At 39.8% G+C, this 19,285-nt stretch overlaps 1 long non-coding RNA gene across 1 annotated transcript; it reads right to left on the bottom strand.

Moving 5' to 3' along the window:
* Positions 1–1,208: 1,208 nt before the first annotated feature.
* Positions 1,209–18,675, bottom strand: LOC124408016. The gene is made up of 3 exons (XR_006929386.1): positions 18,664–18,675; positions 9,483–9,488; positions 1,209–1,335 (listed from the first exon to the last, which is right to left on the bottom strand). It is a non-coding gene; the product is annotated as an uncharacterized LOC124408016 (long non-coding RNA).
* Between the last annotated feature and the right edge of the window lie 610 nt (positions 18,676–19,285).

The following is a 19,285-nucleotide window of genomic DNA, read 5'->3' as shown; positions in this document are numbered from 1 at the left end:
GCTTCCTACTAACAAGGCTAACTACGCGAACGATGCTCACCCGGAGATAAGCAACCGAATTAAGTGACATCCGACAAGAAGTTAAGTACCTACCTACCCCACATGTAACCTTGGTTGCCTATTTGCCGGTGGGCATCGTCTGTATTGTTAACCGTCTTGGAATCCTCCCGTGACACTTACATAAGGAAAAAAAATTAATTGGGATTCCGTCACCGTCATATATAATATACTTATACATAAATACATACATACATACATACATACATGCATACTTGTATGCATATATAAATGTATATCGGCCACAGATAGGCAACCGGGCGTTACAATTTCGTTGGTGCAATGGCAAATCATAACTCCGACCGCCTATCTGTAGCTGCCGAGGTGGCTTGTTTCCAGTTTAAGCCCACTACAATATACATATCTAACCGACTAGAAAAATATTGTAAGCTGACAATGCCTATATGATATATATATACATATGTAGTTTTACTTATCTTACAATTAATCGGTTACAATACAAAAGTTGTATTGTATAGGTAGAGTACGATCTTACTTTTGTGTTATACTTATGTAAATGATTTCTCAAATCTTACAGACTAGATGAGCTCATGGACTGAGATCAAATACCTTACTTGGCTGTGCGGAAATCAGTGTCGAGCTTATCAATGATTCAATGTTAATATGCGAATGGTTGTTATATCAGTTAATTCTAGACAGTCGGGGATACAATATTGATTTATCGAATTTTGTACAAGCTGCGATTATTGTATATAAGTATGTGCTTTTGGTTTTGACGGCACGTGACTTGCAAAACTTTTCAGGTTATTGTCCACGAGCAATATTTGTGACTAGACTTCACTCTTAATATACTTTCATATATTACTTTCTCCGGAGCTCCTCCGGCTCTCTCTATATATATACAGTACATTTTTCATGTTGTTTTATAACTCATATCTTATAATTAGCTACCGCAGACTGTGTCGGTAGTAATATTATATACAGACGTATACGCGTGGAGTATGCAGGGTCATTCATTCTTTGCCGTTCACAGGTGAGTGACATGCAACACTTGATGATTGCATAGAAACTTTGTGGCTTACGTACGCCCGTCTCCCTGACATATGACAGTGTGTATCTAACTCATTATTCAAACACTCCTGTGCCGCGTGATCTTTGATTGTAAGAGAGAATCCCTCGCGCATGCCTTGGGTAGGTATATAGGTTACCGGTGGAAGTATCCGATGCCAATTGCATTCACGGCTTCCAGATGTGAACGATGAGGAATCAATGACCGTGTAGAAAATTACTTTTTCTCATCATTGTCGTAGAACTCGTCTATACTCATCTATATGTATTTATGAATTACTACCAACCCCAATTTATGGGGAAAGTTTAGTTGCATGCTAGGTTGTTACTTTTTGTAATTAGGAACAGCGAAAATTTTTTTTCCACTGGTTATCGCCTGTGGTGAGACACTTTCGTTTAAATTAAATTAATTAATTGAACACAGCCTTGTGAAAAAGTTGTTCTACACATATATACTTAATTCATTTTTTTTTTTTTATCGTGAAATAGAATACGATTTCTCAATGAATTGTTATGAATACACGAGAAAAAGACGGTTAGTCTGATCTCAATATTTCGATGGATGAAATATGGTAATAAGCTAAATTTACAAGCGGGAAATTATTATATACTTTTTTTTAAATCTACTAGCTGCCATTCGGGCATTTTGTACTTCTTAGAATATAAACTCCGTTATAATGCGAGCAAGTGAAAAGAGGGGAATAGCATGTACTTACAGAATTGAGTTATATATTACACAATATGATTTCGTTCTCAATGCTTATCTGACACAACCTCATATTCCAAAACTATTCACGCATTTCGCTTCAATTTAGATTGTACGGAGTTTATTATTTTCGTAAAATTATTTCATTCATTTTTCGCAATGTTTTCCACGTCATGTTCTGGTGAAAGTATTGTGTAAAACGAGGAGGAAAAATATACTCACGCTTATACCTATACTGGCACGTTTCCCGAACTGAACGATTGTCTTACCTAGGCTTATACCAATAGTCAAAAATTAAATTCCTAGATTAAATGATTTTTAAAAAAGTCAGGGGATGTACGTTGCGGGGAGAGTAAGTGTTTTTTTCTAATCTAGTAGCATAAGAATCTGCGATTACGTCGTCTTACGCAAGGTAATCCTGGATTCTCCAAATTTTTGTCAGGTGAACTTGATCTGAGATTTCCCAGCAATTGTCGTATGAATTTTCTTAGATTATCTCTTTATGGCATTGGTTCATTCGCGGGCTAAGGCAAATTTGCTTCCCTCCTTTATCTAGCTGCGACTAAAATATGGTTTATAGGTTTTTATTCAGGTGAATCGGTTGTATATACGTATACGTGCTTGAAATAACTCGCGATGAGTGAAATAATTCATACTCATAATTTAAAAGACTCATATATCTACATAGCTAGACGTCTATGTTTGCAAAGTATAACTAACGTTAGGAATCTTTGTAAAAATTCATTTTGTACTCATGGTCAAAATTATGCCTATAATATAATCTAACATGTTGAATTCGTGACCATCTTGTTTTAGGTGATAATAAAGAAGTTCGTCGACGTAGGTAATTTTGTAGAAAAAAATCATTCAATGAACGACGTTTTGGTAAGGCTGCAGCTTACCATCTTCGGGCTAGAAAACAATTTAACAAAATTACGATTATGCAATTTGCATGTTTTACAATAGTTACTGAGAATAATTGAATTGTCAATGTATATAACAGGTTACATTCACAATCATGCCTCATTTTGAGATTAAATTTTGTTCGAGAACTAAAACTAAGAAAATATCACAAAATATCATGAATTTAACACTTGTAAGAATACAAGTTAGAATCTAAGTTAACGGAAAAGATTTTTTTGACAAAGGATTGTGACTGAATCAGTTTTGTTAAATTGTTTTCTAGCCTGAAACGTCGTTCATTGAATAATTTTTTTCTACAAAATTACCTACGTCGACGAACATCTTTATTATTGCCTACATAATATAATCTGACATTCGAATTGCATTTAATTGTGGCCTGCCCTATATCCGTGTGTTCAAATTCAACTGGGTAGTGAATACACAAAAAAAAAAAAAATTCAAGTGAAAAATGAATGATTAATACTTAATTAGATATGAATCTTTTAGAGAGATATACGTTCATTTGACGCTTTGACTATAATCAATTTATACACCTATAGTTCGTCGTATATCAATGCTCGTAAAGTGTTCGCATTATAATAAACAATCATAATATATGGTTGATATATGATTCGGAGAGGTGGAACTCGATTTATAATTGTAAATTTTCTCCGACAGGGAAATGCTCACATCATTGAGAATAATAAAGTTTACATTTTTCTATAAGAGGCTGGGCTAACAACTGCATTTTTGAATTTCCCATATTTTTTCACGATGCGTTCCACGCTATGTTTGACCACGTAGGTACAACGGTACATTTCTAAATTAGTACTCTCTACGTAGACTATATATGTTCAATACTGACTTAGATTTTAGTTCCGTGTTTCTCACTAGAATAAAGTGAAAAGCTTATGCATATCTGTATAATTATTTTTGAGCCAGCATGGCATAATATGGGAGTACGTGGAAAGAGCAATCAATTTCGTTTGGTAAAAAAATCAAGTAGGTCTAAACGATTGTCGGTTAGGTACACGTGTATAGATGACCTAATGAAATGATATTTGAAGTTTTGCATTAATGCATGACTAGATACAAATTATTGAATATTTGCGATGTCTTGATCGGTAACTTAACATTAATCTCACTTTAGTATTTGCTTTGTAACTATAATCTAAAAGAAACTAAAAAAAATGGTCATTTGAACTGCTTCTAATGGCACATCCTTCACGGGGGCATAGCCATAAAGAAAAAAGAAAAGAAAAAACTGCTTCTAATAGTAATAACAGTACTGTTAATACAAGTAATAATATGATAATGATGATGATGATAATGACTATACTACAAGGCTTACCTATACATGCAAGGCAATGTATTGCATGTGTACAGAAATGTGTGTCGAGCTGCAATTGTGAGGCTGGCGAGTGTGTGTATGTCAGTGAAAGAGAAGTTGGCCGTCAGCTGTTCCATAGACATAATATGTCCGAAGCAGTAGCAGTATTGCCAGGGTGTCTGCCATGCATTCCCAGTAGTTCCATCCGCGACAGTCGTCGCTGATAGCCCGTCTGCAGCCTGCCAAGTAGTAACGGGCGGTCGGGTCCGGCTGTGCTCTCGTAAAATAACAACCGGATGCTTAACGGTTTATAGAATTTCAATTCGGCGTCAAAAATTGTTATTTGAAGTATGTCGTCTCGTGTAATTTATGTGACTCTTCTGGTCTTCTTCCGCTTCTACGTAGAACTCTTCGGGCAACTTGACGCATTCACCGCTGTCAATTCGATGAAACATTACCGACGTCATATAAGCTTGGTGATTTAGTATCTTCTTCAGTCTTGCTAACGGATCACATCGTTGGTGTGGGATATTTTTAATCATCTTTTGTTAGATCAATATCGACTCTCATAACGCTATCTTTCAATTGTGATGACAGTTTTTAAATCGTGATGGAAACCGTGCATAAAGTATATAGGTATGGTATATCTGTATTATACTTTATACGACCAAACACAGATGTCGTGGATTTTCCGATCTCCATTTCTCTATCCGCAAAGTCCCTCCTAACCCTGACCCTCAGCTTTTGGTTTTTTTCCTCCAATTTAACATTGAGTTCTTGAAATGTCTCCCTTCGCGTCGATGTCATCGTCGTTCACGATGGCGGAAGTTAGGGTTGTCGACGGAGGAGATTTCAATACCCGGATGTAGGTTGTGTCGGACAGTCTATTATCGAGCCCGACGTTGATTACTGGCCAAGGACAGCTCCTCGTCGTGAGACAGTTGAATCCGTCTGTTGGTCGGTTTTTTTTTCCCTCCAATCATCTGTCGGTCAGTCAGTCTGTCTGTTTGTCTGTATGTCAGTCAGTCAGTCAGTCAGAAGAAAGGACGGTGATCGGCCCGAAGGTGACGCAAGCGCACACTCGCTCGCCTCGCCGCAAACTAACCCTAACGCCAGCCGATGTCTTCCCTGACGACCCGATCGTCGCCTACCTGTCCCCACCACCGGGCGAATCCTGGTCTCCGTAGGGTGTAGCGGCAAGCTCAACCCCAATGACAATTGAATCCCCCACCGTCGCCGCAAGCTGCGCGCGCAGACGAATAGTCCTGACGACGGGAGCGATTGGTCTCGTCCCTCTCTAAACCCCGTACAACATGAATCCCCCTCGATCCTGGAATACTTCAATTGCTAAGCTTCTACCCCCTCCACCGATATCATGGTTGTGGTTTTGTTTCGGCTGTCGTAGTCGTCGTCGTTGTCGTTGTTGTCGTCGTCGTCGTAGATGTTGTTGCTGTTGTTATGCAGGATCGGATCTGGTGCGCAGTGCACTTACACTTGGATACGAGATAGACGGTAATTCTACCGAACATGCAGAGACTCAACTTTGAACCGTTTTGGCCGGACGTTATGGGGACCACCATTCACCGGTATTATACCATTTGACGTTTGGTCAATCAAAGGTATAAGCTCTCTCCACTGGCGTGCAAACTACAGCAAACGTGCGTCTATCCCCTGTCTCGATGAGGGTTTGTGACGCGGAATATTCGAGCTGCCGTTGGCACTTGGTCACGTTGCAAGCTCTATTGGCTGTATATATTGTTTAGCTCTAGGTGCTTGTGCGTTTACCTTATACCAAGATGATACACCGGGCATGAGGGGGAGGAGAGACGGAACGAGGGAGCTGTTGATTTGTTCCATCGGATTTTTTTTCGTTTATAATAACCGGCCAAACCGCACTACTTGTCAACGAGTTGCAGCACGCGAATATATGGTGTTGCAGAAAATGTGATGAGTGTTTTGATTAAGTGACTGTTCTCAAGGTTTTCGATTTTTTGCTTTTTGTAATCTTCAGAATAGAAATTTTATTATTCCGGCACTTTTACGATTTTTCGTCAGGCATTATGTGTTAAAAGTAGCTTTGGATATGTGTAAAATTGACAATAACCAACCCTTGTGCAGGAACAAAGACGTTTACCTACCTGATAAAATTTTATGGAAAATTCAAATTCTTACTGATACTAACGATAAGATTTTAAAATAAAATTCATACAGTTCAGTGCAAGATTTGCCCGTAAGCTAACTCACCGGTGTTTATATTCACCCTGCTACGAATTGTTGTAAGAATTAAGTCAGCACTAGTGGCAAATAAATTTTTATTTCGCGATCAATCCTGATCGATCGAAACCTCAGGTTCGCGTGTACGATAACTCAGCGTCAGTTGTAACAATATTTTAAAAATTATTGGCCGACGAAGTTTTGAACACCTGCTCGTGTATTCGCAATACGCAACACATAGGCCGCCTGTATTTATAATCCGCCGGTATGAATTTGAATCATAATCTTATACCACAAGCAGCAGAGACGCCCAGCAGAATGTGTGTAGAATGAGGTGTCATGCGGGCTTGTCGAAGGTTGGGTATAAATTGAAGGTTATACCAACATTCAAGTGCAATGCAGAATGATGCGCGTACGCATACGCATAGATGCAAATTTTCCCATATCCTATACTATGACCCAGGTAAGTAGGCTACCTAACTCATCATAGATGGGTGTATAGCATATACAACAGCGAGGTATTGGAAGCGACGGTGTAAACTGACATTTCGGAAGCTAATTTTGACTCGGAAAATGTCGAGATCAATTTACTTGTTTTGGAGAGTATTTCATATTATTGCAGGGTAATTCAGTCATGAAACATAATGATTCGACGTTTTACGCCATAATACCAATATAATAATTATCGAAGAGTTTGCTTCTCCGATACTTCGAGCTGGTGTTGTGCCGTAAAACGTCGAATCAGAAGAATTGATGAGAGTTTTGACCATAACATAACTTTTTAACGGTATGAGTGATTGGGCAGTCGTTGATGTGATTCAAGAAGTATAAGCAACGAAACACTTTCGGATGTCCTGGAACCCTACATTAACAATAAGATCCGGATGCAAGTATCAATGAGTACGAAGTAAAATGTTATGCACCATAAATGTGCGGAGGTTTTGGCGATATAATAGGTATAGTGTTTCAGCCGTACAGTTATGTTCAAGTAAAATAAATAACAATTTATTAAAATAATCGCAGCGCCTTTGAGTGTTCCGCCCATTCGCATGCGCCGACAGAAGTGCGGTGAAATTGCTTTGCCCATTCACCATTGGTACCAGCAAGTGAGGCACTGACTGACTCGCCGCCCGCGATGATCCGAGCCGTCTCGTTGTTGGACAATTACAGTGTTCATTACAGGTATACATAGAGGTATAGGTATGGGTATGGGTATGGGTATGGCTACAATACGCAGGCTTCGGTGGTCAGGGCGGATATCAGGCGGAGATGTCCGAGGACGTTTCAGTACCTCAAGTTCGACAGGGATCGAGGCAAACTTCCAAAAGGGTGGCCCCTTGAAATGTCTCCAACCGCCTCTGCCATCCCCGCCCCGAGAGTCAAAGCTCGGAAAATCCTTAGTCATGCTACGAAATTGAGAAATGATATTTATACGGTTGGTTAGACTGCGATCATCCCTCTTCAGGCTAGTGCGCGCGCGTCCTCCTGTATTATAGCAACAACTTGTAGGCAGCCAAGACCTTACGGACTAGTCGGCCGTGTAAATGTGATAAACAGGGAGTATTTTTACACTTTTGTTTGACCACTCGCCCCATGATGACCGCACCAGGTGGAACTCCGTTAATTCTGTTTTTTTTTGTCGTTTTCCCGCATGGTTTCCACCCTGTAGTTGCACTCTCAAGGTTCGATGATCGCTCGTTTAACGACACCATATCTATATACGCCAATCCTAATGCTTGCTGCGGTGATGTAAGTATAATTAACGTAGTGGCTTCGAACCGTTACATTCGCGATGTGTCACTGATAGGTTTATAAAGTGTATCGTTTTCTGTGGGTCACCCCACAGCCTCGAGGCAAATGTGAAACTGCACAGTGCGAGACGACTAAGTAAATGGATAAGTACATACAGAAACAAATGAGTCAGTTATTGAATAAGCAATAAAACTAAACAACTATACATAGAATCTTTGAAAAGAAGGCTACGATTTCAATATGGACATACTATAATGTAATATAGTACGATATGCGCAGGTATCAATCGCCAATATGAAAAAATTAGATGTCGGTGGCTTCTTTATCTTACAGTTCTCCTTCTTTGTCTTCTTCTTTCATTTTGTATTTTCCATTATTGGATAACATGATGGGCGCTGATCCAAATATAGAAGCCATGCGTCATTGTTGCATCTGCTGTAATTAAAGAGAACGTCCAGGGTGAAACGGCACGGGGCGATGATAAGTGTCATTCGTATAACAAGAAACAGAAAGTAAAATAGGAGAGAAAAAAACGCAAAAGAAAGAGCGAGAGGGACAGATGTGGTGGGACGTTACTTCGTCTGTATAACCTTCTGTTCTTGAGTACTTAATACCTATACATATATAGTATATAATATATAAGAATCCCCTGTTAGTCAAATGGACACGAATACATTATATAGTTGATACATTATATATATATATATATATATATATATATATATATATATATAATGATAGCGTGATTTCGCTCTCCGATCTCCGTATTCGTGAGGTTAAATCTAGTAATGTTAAAGTAACGAAACGTTGAAAGAAAAATCACTATTTTATAATTTGAAAATAAATTTGAAGGGGTCAGAAATTAATCAACATTTCAAAAGTTCACTCGTTACCGGCTGCATTTTTCAATAAAATAACCTAAATGTCTACCCAATTTATTACATCCGTTTCAGACCCTCGACAAGTGAATTTATTACATTTATTGACAACGAAGTATTATTTACTTATACTAATAATAATTGATTCAAGAATACATATCTGTTAGCAGGTTTATTCCTCCCGGCTTTACTGAATACAAATAAATTCATGACTAATTGATGACCAGGGATTGAAAAACGGCTTCTAACCAGATCGTTAATTTGAATAGTAAAAAATTTCTATATTTACTGAAATGATGAAGCCAACCTAATATTACAATTAGCGCATGAAAAATTGCATTCAATTAATTTTTGAACGAATTACTTATTGAAACGATTTAACCAATAACCGGTTAAACATTTAACTATTAACTGGTCACCCATTCAACAACATGGTTAACCGATTAACCGGTTAAACCACTGACGAATTAATCAGGTTAACCGTCTTAGCCGGTTAAGCCGGTGAGGTCGTACAACACTAGTACCTATATGCATAAAACCGAATAGACAATGTGTTCGCGATATTGTACTAGTAATTAAGAGTCCTCCGATCGGCGACGCAAATTATCCCCACCGTGGCCTGTCTATATCATGCATCTATAGATTATATATTAGGTTCACACCAATACGAAATTCACTCTATACAGATGTAAATAAACGATCAATGTAATTTGTAATTTGTAATTTGTAATTGAAAGAAAGAAAATTACTAATTTCAATTTTGATTTGTAATTATAAGAGTAAAAAATGCTAATTAAATTACATTTTTAATTTGTAATTAGAAAAATAAACGATACTAATTACATTCGTAATTTGTAATTGAAATTTTTCTAAATACAAATTGAAAATGTAATTAGTATTTTTTTTTTGTTGATTACAAATTACCAATGTAATTAGTAATTTCGACGTAATTAATCACACAAAGTAATTCGTGGCGCCCAGTACTGGTCATCGATAGGCTTTACCTGCGGCAGACAGATGGCACCAATCGATGGAAGATTAGAAAAACACAGCTTCTAGATTATAGGTGAAAAAATTTCTATTCGTAGCCTATTCGGAATGACCAAAATTGATTTTCCATGTTATTGTAATGTGCACCGATGGAGGAATTCTCCCGTAGATAGTAGCGATAGATATAGCCGGACAAAATAACACGAGTCGTTGCGAGTTCGTTTTCCGTTGCTTAAGATTTTTACAATATGCGTATAGGTAGGTATACGGGCATGGGTTGCGTGTCTTTAAAATGTTTCTGCTTCTCGATTGAACGTACCTTGGCGAATTTTCGTTCAAAGCAGTTTTTCATTGGCAAGAGAATGACCGAGGGTCGAATAATTGAATTGTTTTGGGACAAATTAGTACAAGTAACGGATGGAAATTTTTTCATCCTACTATTGACACATTCCCGTGGTGATTGGTGTGCGTTCTTTGTTGATACACGATAACGAAGTAACCCTCAAACTCCCGAAGCCACACAATGGTGCACTGAAACAATACCGTACTGCGTGCCCACATAGAGATTTAATCGGCGCCCTCTATCTGCTGAATGAAAAATGCTCCGTGTGCACTTCTCTCCTCTTGTCTTCATCCTTGTAGCCCTCCTGCTGCCGTCGCCGCGCCGTCGCGAAAATACATCCCCTATAAATCGTGAGAAAATATACCTGGTAATGTGCCGCGTCGCATGTCCGCATTCAATTTTTTTGTTCCACCTATATGCATTCGCTACGCATACGCCTTCACTTGCTTATCGTATAACGTAGCTCGGTTTTCACTCGACAAAATTTAAAAAGTGTATACATATACTATGGCATAATGGGATCACTCCCGATAAGAATCGTTAGTAGGAAGCACAAACTTAGAAATTGCCAGAAAACATCATAATCGAACGGGGTGGATATGATTTTGAATTGATTGTGCTTCAACTCGTTTATACATCTACCCACCCTTCGGCAGAGGGGAAGTGGGCGGGGTGATTACGCGTCGTCTGCTATTGCTGTCGTTGCGGGGGTGTATGAGAGCCGCTACGCCTGCAGGGGTAGAAATGCTCCAAGGGCAATGGGAGCAACAGGTGGGTCTTTTCAAGGATCTCGTGAGCCGTATGATGAACCAGTGCATGGGCAATATAATTCGTGCATGGCACTGTATTACCGCATGGGCTTGGATACAGCCGACCCTCCTATCGCATTCCGCATCTACCCGCAGTTCGCGTAATTCGACAATTCTCTGCACACTATAATTATTTTTTTGTCAATGGATATTCTCTTTAGTTTCCTTTTACAAATTTTTACTTTCACGAAGTTGCGTCCAATAGTAAAAGTCTGCGGATTCGTAGAAGAATTACCGATGGTGCGTTTTTCCAAATTTCAAGATAAAGAAAAATACTTGTAGACGCGTGTTTACTTGACGCGGGCGAGTTGGCGTGCGCCGTTCGCTCGCACGGCAGGGGAATAAGTGTTTGTACCGTGTATCCCTGCGTCCCACGCCATATGCGCTGACCGTGACAGACCCGTAAATAGAATTAATACATCCACACTTGATCATACATTTCATTTTATTGGCATCTGTAGGGCCGCGAGGAAGGGTGAGATCTCGGCACTATCATTTTCCATGGGAACTCGCCCCCCTCCCCCGTAAGCTGTTATAGATGTAGTGTATTAGCGTGTATGTGGTCGGTGTAACTTTTATAATACCGCAGCGAGCCGTGGGAAATTTTAACAGCTCTTGCTCGCTGCCAATGCTGCATTCGTTGTAGGTTATATGTAATAGGCGTGGTGTACTTTTTTGTGGATTTTCTTTTCCTCTTGCTTGGCTCCTTTCTATATACAATTCCAGATATAATTGTGAATTAGAGATAATTTCAACGAAAGATGTCACGCTAATTACGCCGCCGGTGTACGTAATATAAGAATTATAAGGTGTCTTACATGTAACGTGGTTAATTTACACGCAATTGAGAGATGATAATCCCGCCATGTGTAATAATGGTTCGCTTTGTGTACGAGGTAAGCCCCGTCCCAAACCTTGAAGGAATAGATAATTAAGCGAATAGAAATAAAAAGTAGATAGCAACTCTACCGACAATTGTTCACTCGGATCCAGCGCGAACTGTATACTATTTCGATTGAGGTATATTTCTTTTTCAAAAGATGATGTATGCACCGATCGCCAGTGCGGCTGAAATTTACTCATTCCAACTTATCTAGTGAACTACTTCGTCTCGCCCCTATAGTTGCAATTCTTTCCAAGCTATATGTATGATGTCGACTAACTTTTTTAATTCGTTTCTTTTTAGAATTCAATAGATTAACCTCATGATGAGTCGCAGTCTGTCGGTCGGGTCGAACTAACTGCACCGACACTCGCTATTGACATCGTTCAGCTTTTACTACCAACCCCGTATGTAGATGTGCAGCATAGAGGAACGGAACGCATGTGAGTTTCGTAACATTTAGCTAACCTACGCATGTTTTTCGTGAAGATTTGTTGTTTTTCTTTATCACCGCTTCATTTCATATTTAATCGAATCCGGGTGAATATTTCAATTCGTCCAATATATATTACAATATAATTTAACATGCACGCAATATATTTGAATGAAATGATATACAACGGTGCGAATGATTTATACCTATATTTTAAAGCTTAGGTATATGATTCTACGATAATGCGTCATCGATACACCTTTTTACGAACAAAGTTTGAACCGATCTTGAGAGCATCCGGGTTTCGGTCAGATCGATTGCAGCGTAGGAACTTTTTGTGTATATTTCGGGTAAGTAGTTACCAAGTTCATACGGGCGCGTGCATTTACTTGAACTCGAGTTTATAAAAATTTACACAGCTTGATGCGAATTTTGCGCGAATGCGTGTGGACTTGAACCGAATCAAGGAAATTGCCGGCTTTCCATCAGAACGTGCCAAATCTTACACGAAAAATAGTCAAAATGTTTAACCTTGCACACTTAATGCAATGCCCCATATAATATTCTACCTTACACTTATAGGGTTATTAATGTAAAGGTTCACAAATAATACAATTTACTGCCACCCCGGTTGAAGTAAACTACCCCTTGGGTCTAGTTCAACCCGTTTGACGTACAACGACGATTGTGTAATTATCCTAATAGAAGTCTGTGCCGTCGCGTGATTCGCAGTAATCTTGCAAAGACGCTAGGCTACGGGATAATCAGGGTGAATCGGTATAATAATTTTGGCACGAATATTGCGCGAGGTGCATTACGAATATTGAAGGTTGGATACAAAATTAATTACTAATCATAGTTAACTAACTTCAAGGTCTTGGGTCAATTTGTCAAAAGCTGGAATGCCTATTATTGATTTTACAGTCAATCTATTATTCAACTGAACGATGAACATCATCTATGAATAATAAATGTATATACGTAAATATAATAATATTTTCTTGCGTTTGACGATGGGAAGAAATTGAAATCAACAATATGCATTCCCCAAGAGTCCAGTATATTAGACGTAGTGAAGTTTTTAACATCGGTCTATGCACGTTAACCTCGAACATTTATTGTAGGAGTCAGCGAATGAGCGAGTGAGCGGGTAATTCGATGCTCTTGGCGCGTGACGCGGATATCAGAAACCTTCGAGCATCTTCGTGAAACATAATAGGTTATATCATATACCTTGTGTAAAATTAGTTGAGTTTACGAAGTATACTTATGTATAGATGTAAGGGTCAGGTAAGGTTAGCTGTTGGTGAGAGAGAGAAAGAGAGAGATGTTGTATAGGTATACCTAGGTAGGTACGCGATGAACAACAGGGCCGCGTAAGTTGGATATTAGTGAAGGAACGAACCTCTCCCGTGGCACGTGTCAGGATATTACGACGCGCAACGAAGACCAGGACGACGATGACGACGGCAACGAAGAAGAGTCGAGGGTCTCTAACGCGCCTCCGTATAATGTTCCGACCGACATCATTTTCCAAAGTTCAGTTTCTTACGAGATGAAATCGCCAACAGTCGAACAGGGTACCTACAGTGAAATCCACTCGTCACACCATGCCACGGGCCTGAAAGAGAGGACCGGACAGCCCGACTCTCGAGTAATAATCAGCTGACGACAGTCTTGTTAATATCGGATGTGACTACGCGACATTACTGCAAATGCCTCGTCCGGTTGGGGGGCTGGAGTTGAAATTTTCAAAAAAATTAGTAATATCAACCACGCCGCCTCGTTGGTACGATGCTATAAGAACGAAGCGGTCAGACCAAAGCATTTCGGGCGGGCCGAAGTTTCATGGGGCTGGTCCATACCGTTCTCTTTGTCATGTCGCGCAGATCAGGGCGTCGGGACGCGTGACGGGCACAATGGGAGAAAGAGATGAGAGTCTCTTCCCTACCCCCGGAAATAACCTTTGTAGCTGCGCAGGGTACGTGTCCTATGTCGTACGTAAAATGTAGGCGTACCTGCCTAAAGGTGTACGAGTACCTATATGTATGCATACGTTCGAATATTCATGATAGATATGATATACGCACAATTTCATGCTTAACCCTTAGCGGCCACACGGGGTAACTAGTTACCTCAGGCTCTATGTGCCCGCTATGTGGTCCGGCTGAGGTGTGGCAGCTAAGGGATAAATATTGTAGTTATTTCACAATCGCAGAAACTTGATAGGAAATTTCCATTAACCTGCGCCAATTTCGTGTAAATTTTTCCCACCTTTCGATCATTATTTGAAACAATGTACCATCTAACATTAGGTATGTATACCCAGGTGGGTATACGCTATTCCTTTGGTAAAGGTATGCTATTTTTTATTTTTATAAACGGTGACGGCGTACTTGTGAAATATATTTATAATGCATAGATCGTACATACGGCACGCGTATAGGTGGATTAGGTGTACCATACGCGTATACGAAAGCGAGAGTCCCATCTGTCACTGCAGTGGCCGGAACCCGTATACCTATAGAGATGAATTGAATAAGGATTATTACATACACCCCGATAGCCCCGAGAGAGCTAGTGCAGCTGGGGAGGACTAAGGGTCGCGGAGAAAATAATTCGTACCTCTGATGTAGTGATTTGAAAGGGAACGCGGCCCCCGACACATAGGTATAATATCATGCACGCCATCCGATCAATCCGAACGTGAAAATACCTAGGAATCATATTATAGGTACCCGGGCAACTCGATATTTCGCATCGAATCGCATCGCTCGACGGCCTTATGGTATTTGAATTCAAAATTATAAATATTCCCGACCAATTGGAAGTTTTGCGTATGATTATAGTTCGCAAGTTTAAGCCTGCTCGTTATATTACATTTGCCACACTTTGCAGATTACACACATATACTTATGTATTTACAGGTGATATTTTTATTTCGCTGCACGAAAATGCAGCAGCAGATTTCGACGTATGGATTCTTGTAATATATCGTCATTTTATTTATCCTTCTTTCTAGTAAACAGCATTTTCGTGATTATAACTAAGGAGATGAAAATAAAGTATTGAATACATCTCTTATCGAGGCATACATGCCGGAACACCTGCTTTTCGGCTTTTGTTGTCCAACCTGCGAAGTTTTTTTTAATATTTCGCACCGAACAATGTAATGAACATGCTTAGAATATGTATGTAGGTAGGTATGCACGAAAGGAGAATTATACGTGTGCCTATAATGTTGCTGTGTTGGGTTTTTCGAAATTTAAACATTGCAACCGGGAGTTCGTAATACGTATTCTCGATGAAAAATAAGTGTTTATTACAGCTATAGAGTTTTCAGGTCAAATTCCCTCACGTGGATACTTTGACGCATGGATGAGAAAATAATACAAAGATAAAAGTCCTGCGCGTAGTTAATCAGCTTCTACAAGCAACGACTGCAGGGAAGAATAATTCTTGGGTTGCGTGGGGTGGGGGGCTGCAGGGTATTACACGAAGCCTTTGGGATTCTTGAGTGTAATGGCACTTGTATGGCGTCCTATATAACTCAAAGATATTATATACATACCGGTATAGGTGTGTACAGAGAGTAGATTACTTTACCGCGGGTGGCAGGCGGATAATATACCGGGATAGCCTGGTACGGTCCTTCGATGATACATACATATATATAGGTATATCCAGGTCACCCGTGGCAGCTGCCCGGAAGGACAACCGCGACACTTCCTTCCTGTAACCTTCCTGTAGCCTGCGTTTGCCTGTACGCATATACGCGTATTCCAGTCACGTCGAAGCCCCGGTTATCAATATCTACCCCCCAGATTGGAATTAACCCGAGGATGAGGGAAAAAACAACCTAGTAAATAAGCAAGATCATTAATTGATGCTCCAGTTGAAGAATTATAATTACAAAATATCTTGAATGGCGAGACGATGATGGAGAAAGAACCCAATCGTTGGCCATATTGGGTGCATCGGGATTGAACCGTTCCACAAAATGAAATCCAATAAGTTATGGTTTTCTCCGTTCAATGAATATAACGTGTTAATCAAGCATTCGGAAACCGTATATTATTACAGCCGTGTTTAACGGGCATTATCATGCGGCTTCTGCAGAGCTGAACCGGATCTCGCTTAATTGATTCTTGAGAGCGGGCCTGGCGGTGACGGTGGTATAAAGTGGCAAAGAATAGGGGCGTCTTGTGATTAACACAGTCGTATGTATGTACCTGCTTGTCCTTCGCTTTCGTTTTTATTTCTCGTTTTTGGTTCTTCTTCTTCTTCTTCTTCTTCTTCAATCATATCTACACGAGAGAGGAATTAGCGTTTCGAAATTAACGTTGTGGCGTGCAGAGGGTCGGTGATGGGAAACCTGTTAAAAGCAGAATTTCTCGTGTTTTTTTTTCAAGTCGATACCCATAACCGCCTCTCGGTCAGTGCAGTGTGGCTGCTGGCTTCTGATCGTCCATACATGGCATACTCTTTTCGATGCGTCATATGCACGACGCGAGTCGTTGTCATTATGAACGCCCTCGGAACAAATAGTTACCTATCAGCTCGCCCACCTGCGCCGAATCCATACTCAATTAATAAATTCATACGCTTAAGTAGGCTCTTTTTAATCGTGGCTGCGTGTGAAATAAAAATTCTGAAGCTGTGTACCGCAGCGCTGCGCCATTCTACTTTCTTAATTGAAGCTGATATTTATATAAAAATTAACATTGAGGCCGTAAATAAAAATGCCATGCTTATAACGATTACAAATATTTCAACTACTAACAAAAGAACCAAAAATTTTTGTTGGGGGAATTTTTTTAATATTCTCCGACCACCGGTCGAAAAGAGAGGAGAGAGGCGAGAGTAAATTTTTAATATGAGAATGCAGCACGGTTCACCGCATCGCTAATTCATCCTCTTCTCTCGGCTCTTCTTACCGAAGGCTGCAGTAATAATTGATGGATATTACAAAATTCTTGGAAAGTTCATAACGACACTCGAGACTTTTGATCGAACCTAACCTAACCTGACCTGACCTCACCCGACTTGATGTGTGAAGTTGGATTCTGATATTGAATTTCAACAATCAAAAATTTGGGTAAACGCTGTCTTTGGTTCTTTCTATTCCTTGGTTTGCTTATACATGCTTATACTCGATGTGAGATTCTTTTAATATCTTATGCATATTTACATTTCAATGTTCACAATCGAAGAACGGCGAAAAAAGAAAGACAGATATTTTTTAGAAAGCGAAATGTATATATCCCTAGTAGGGTGCTTCATTCGAAACGAACATTTTTTTATTAGCTGACACATGAAAATTTGGTTATTCACATGTAAAAAAAAATTCTCTCCAAAGATGAGCCCTTAATATTAATTTTGAGTACTTCCTCTCGATCGTTGAATTTTTTCCAGTTAAATAACATGTAAATCATTGGTTTTTTTATTTAAATTATTATAGCTCAGTTCGGTTTAATGATTTTTCATTGAAATTAGTCGCAATCTGTAGTGTATTAGAGACTTTTTAAAAGTGTCCATTAATATTTTTCTGTAACTTGAACTGTCTCGTGGGTGTAGGCCTTCCAGATTTTCAAAATTCAAAATGGCGGCGAAAAATTTAGGAAAATCTGCGTTCGGATTCGTAATCAGCGACCGGAAAAACCCCCCATGTGTCATTTTCAGCAAAATTCCACAATTTTCTAAATTTTTCGCTTCCATCTTGAATCCGTCATCTTGAATTTCATACATCTGATTACGGATTCGTAATCAGTGATCCCAAAAACGCCCGCGTGAGAATTTCAACGATCATACAATCATTTAAAAATGTATGCTTCAAAGTGTTTAGTGAGGTCCTAAAACATCTGCGAATTCAAATAAATGCAGTTGGGGGTGAAGACGCCTTTTATGCGACAGCGACGAATGCTCTACTCCTTGGTAGATTTCTTCCAACCGTATAGTATTCCCTTATGCAGCGTACCTTACGATATAGTCTTGACGACCTAATTCAACTTTTCAACAATTACTGACACGAAGCTGTTATATCCCCCCCACCGATACGATAAGGAGAATAATTAATAATTTCAAGCGAAGTGCTTATGAAAAAGTTGAACCATACACGTGCAGCCACGGTACCCACATCGCTTTAAATGCTTCAGATTCGTATCTTTCCTCCCAGAGCAGTTAGGGGTGCATGCGTGCAGACGTGTGCGATGCAGGCACTGAGGTGAAGAACAAGGTGAAACGTACACAGCAATCGAGAATCCAGGGCGTTTCGCAAGTCTTAATCTCGACGTCGCTGCATACTACACACATTTATTAGCTGTTTGTTTTCCGGACACATTTCTTTGCATTGTGACGTCGTACGATGTAACATTGAGCAACTGGATGGCCGATTGAAATCTCGGGCATTGGACAAGGATCTGTCGGGGGATCGGGAATCGTCAATACGCACAGTTGGTACGTGGTCGACGCATGGAACCCATGAATTTTCTATCGTGTTTTACGCTGCGTATTTACCGAAGCTCAGGAAGGATGCTCGCTGGTGGATAGATGCTGGAAAGGAGAGACCCCGCTAAGCGCGCTGCTCATCTCCGATTTTCTCTCTCTCTCTCTCTGTTTTGTACGCGCTTCGCAATACACCATGAACGCTACACTTCAACAATTATTATTATATATACCAAGTTGGCGATGTTCATCTTTGGTATATGTAACTTATTATACATTTGTCGTGTGAAATGTGTAACTATACGTCACGTAGTTAATGATTCGTGATGCACAGAGTAGATTTTTATCACACCCTTTCCTTCTTCTGACCAATCAATAATTATCGCATTGTCAAACAGAGTCGTGTGCTACTGCTGCTGTACCACCGTTGCGCCGTAACCGTGCGGTATGTGTATATTTTGTGAAGCTTTGAGATAACGCGTGTGTTTGCACGATAATACGGAAATAATATCAT

Source organism: Diprion similis, chromosome 7 (genome assembly GCF_021155765.1).
Source record: "Diprion similis isolate iyDipSimi1 chromosome 7, iyDipSimi1.1, whole genome shotgun sequence".
In the NCBI taxonomy this organism is placed as follows: Eukaryota; Metazoa; Arthropoda; class Insecta; order Hymenoptera; family Diprionidae; genus Diprion; species Diprion similis.
Note: the sequence above shows the minus strand (reverse complement) of the source record. Positions and strands in the feature narration are given on the sequence as shown.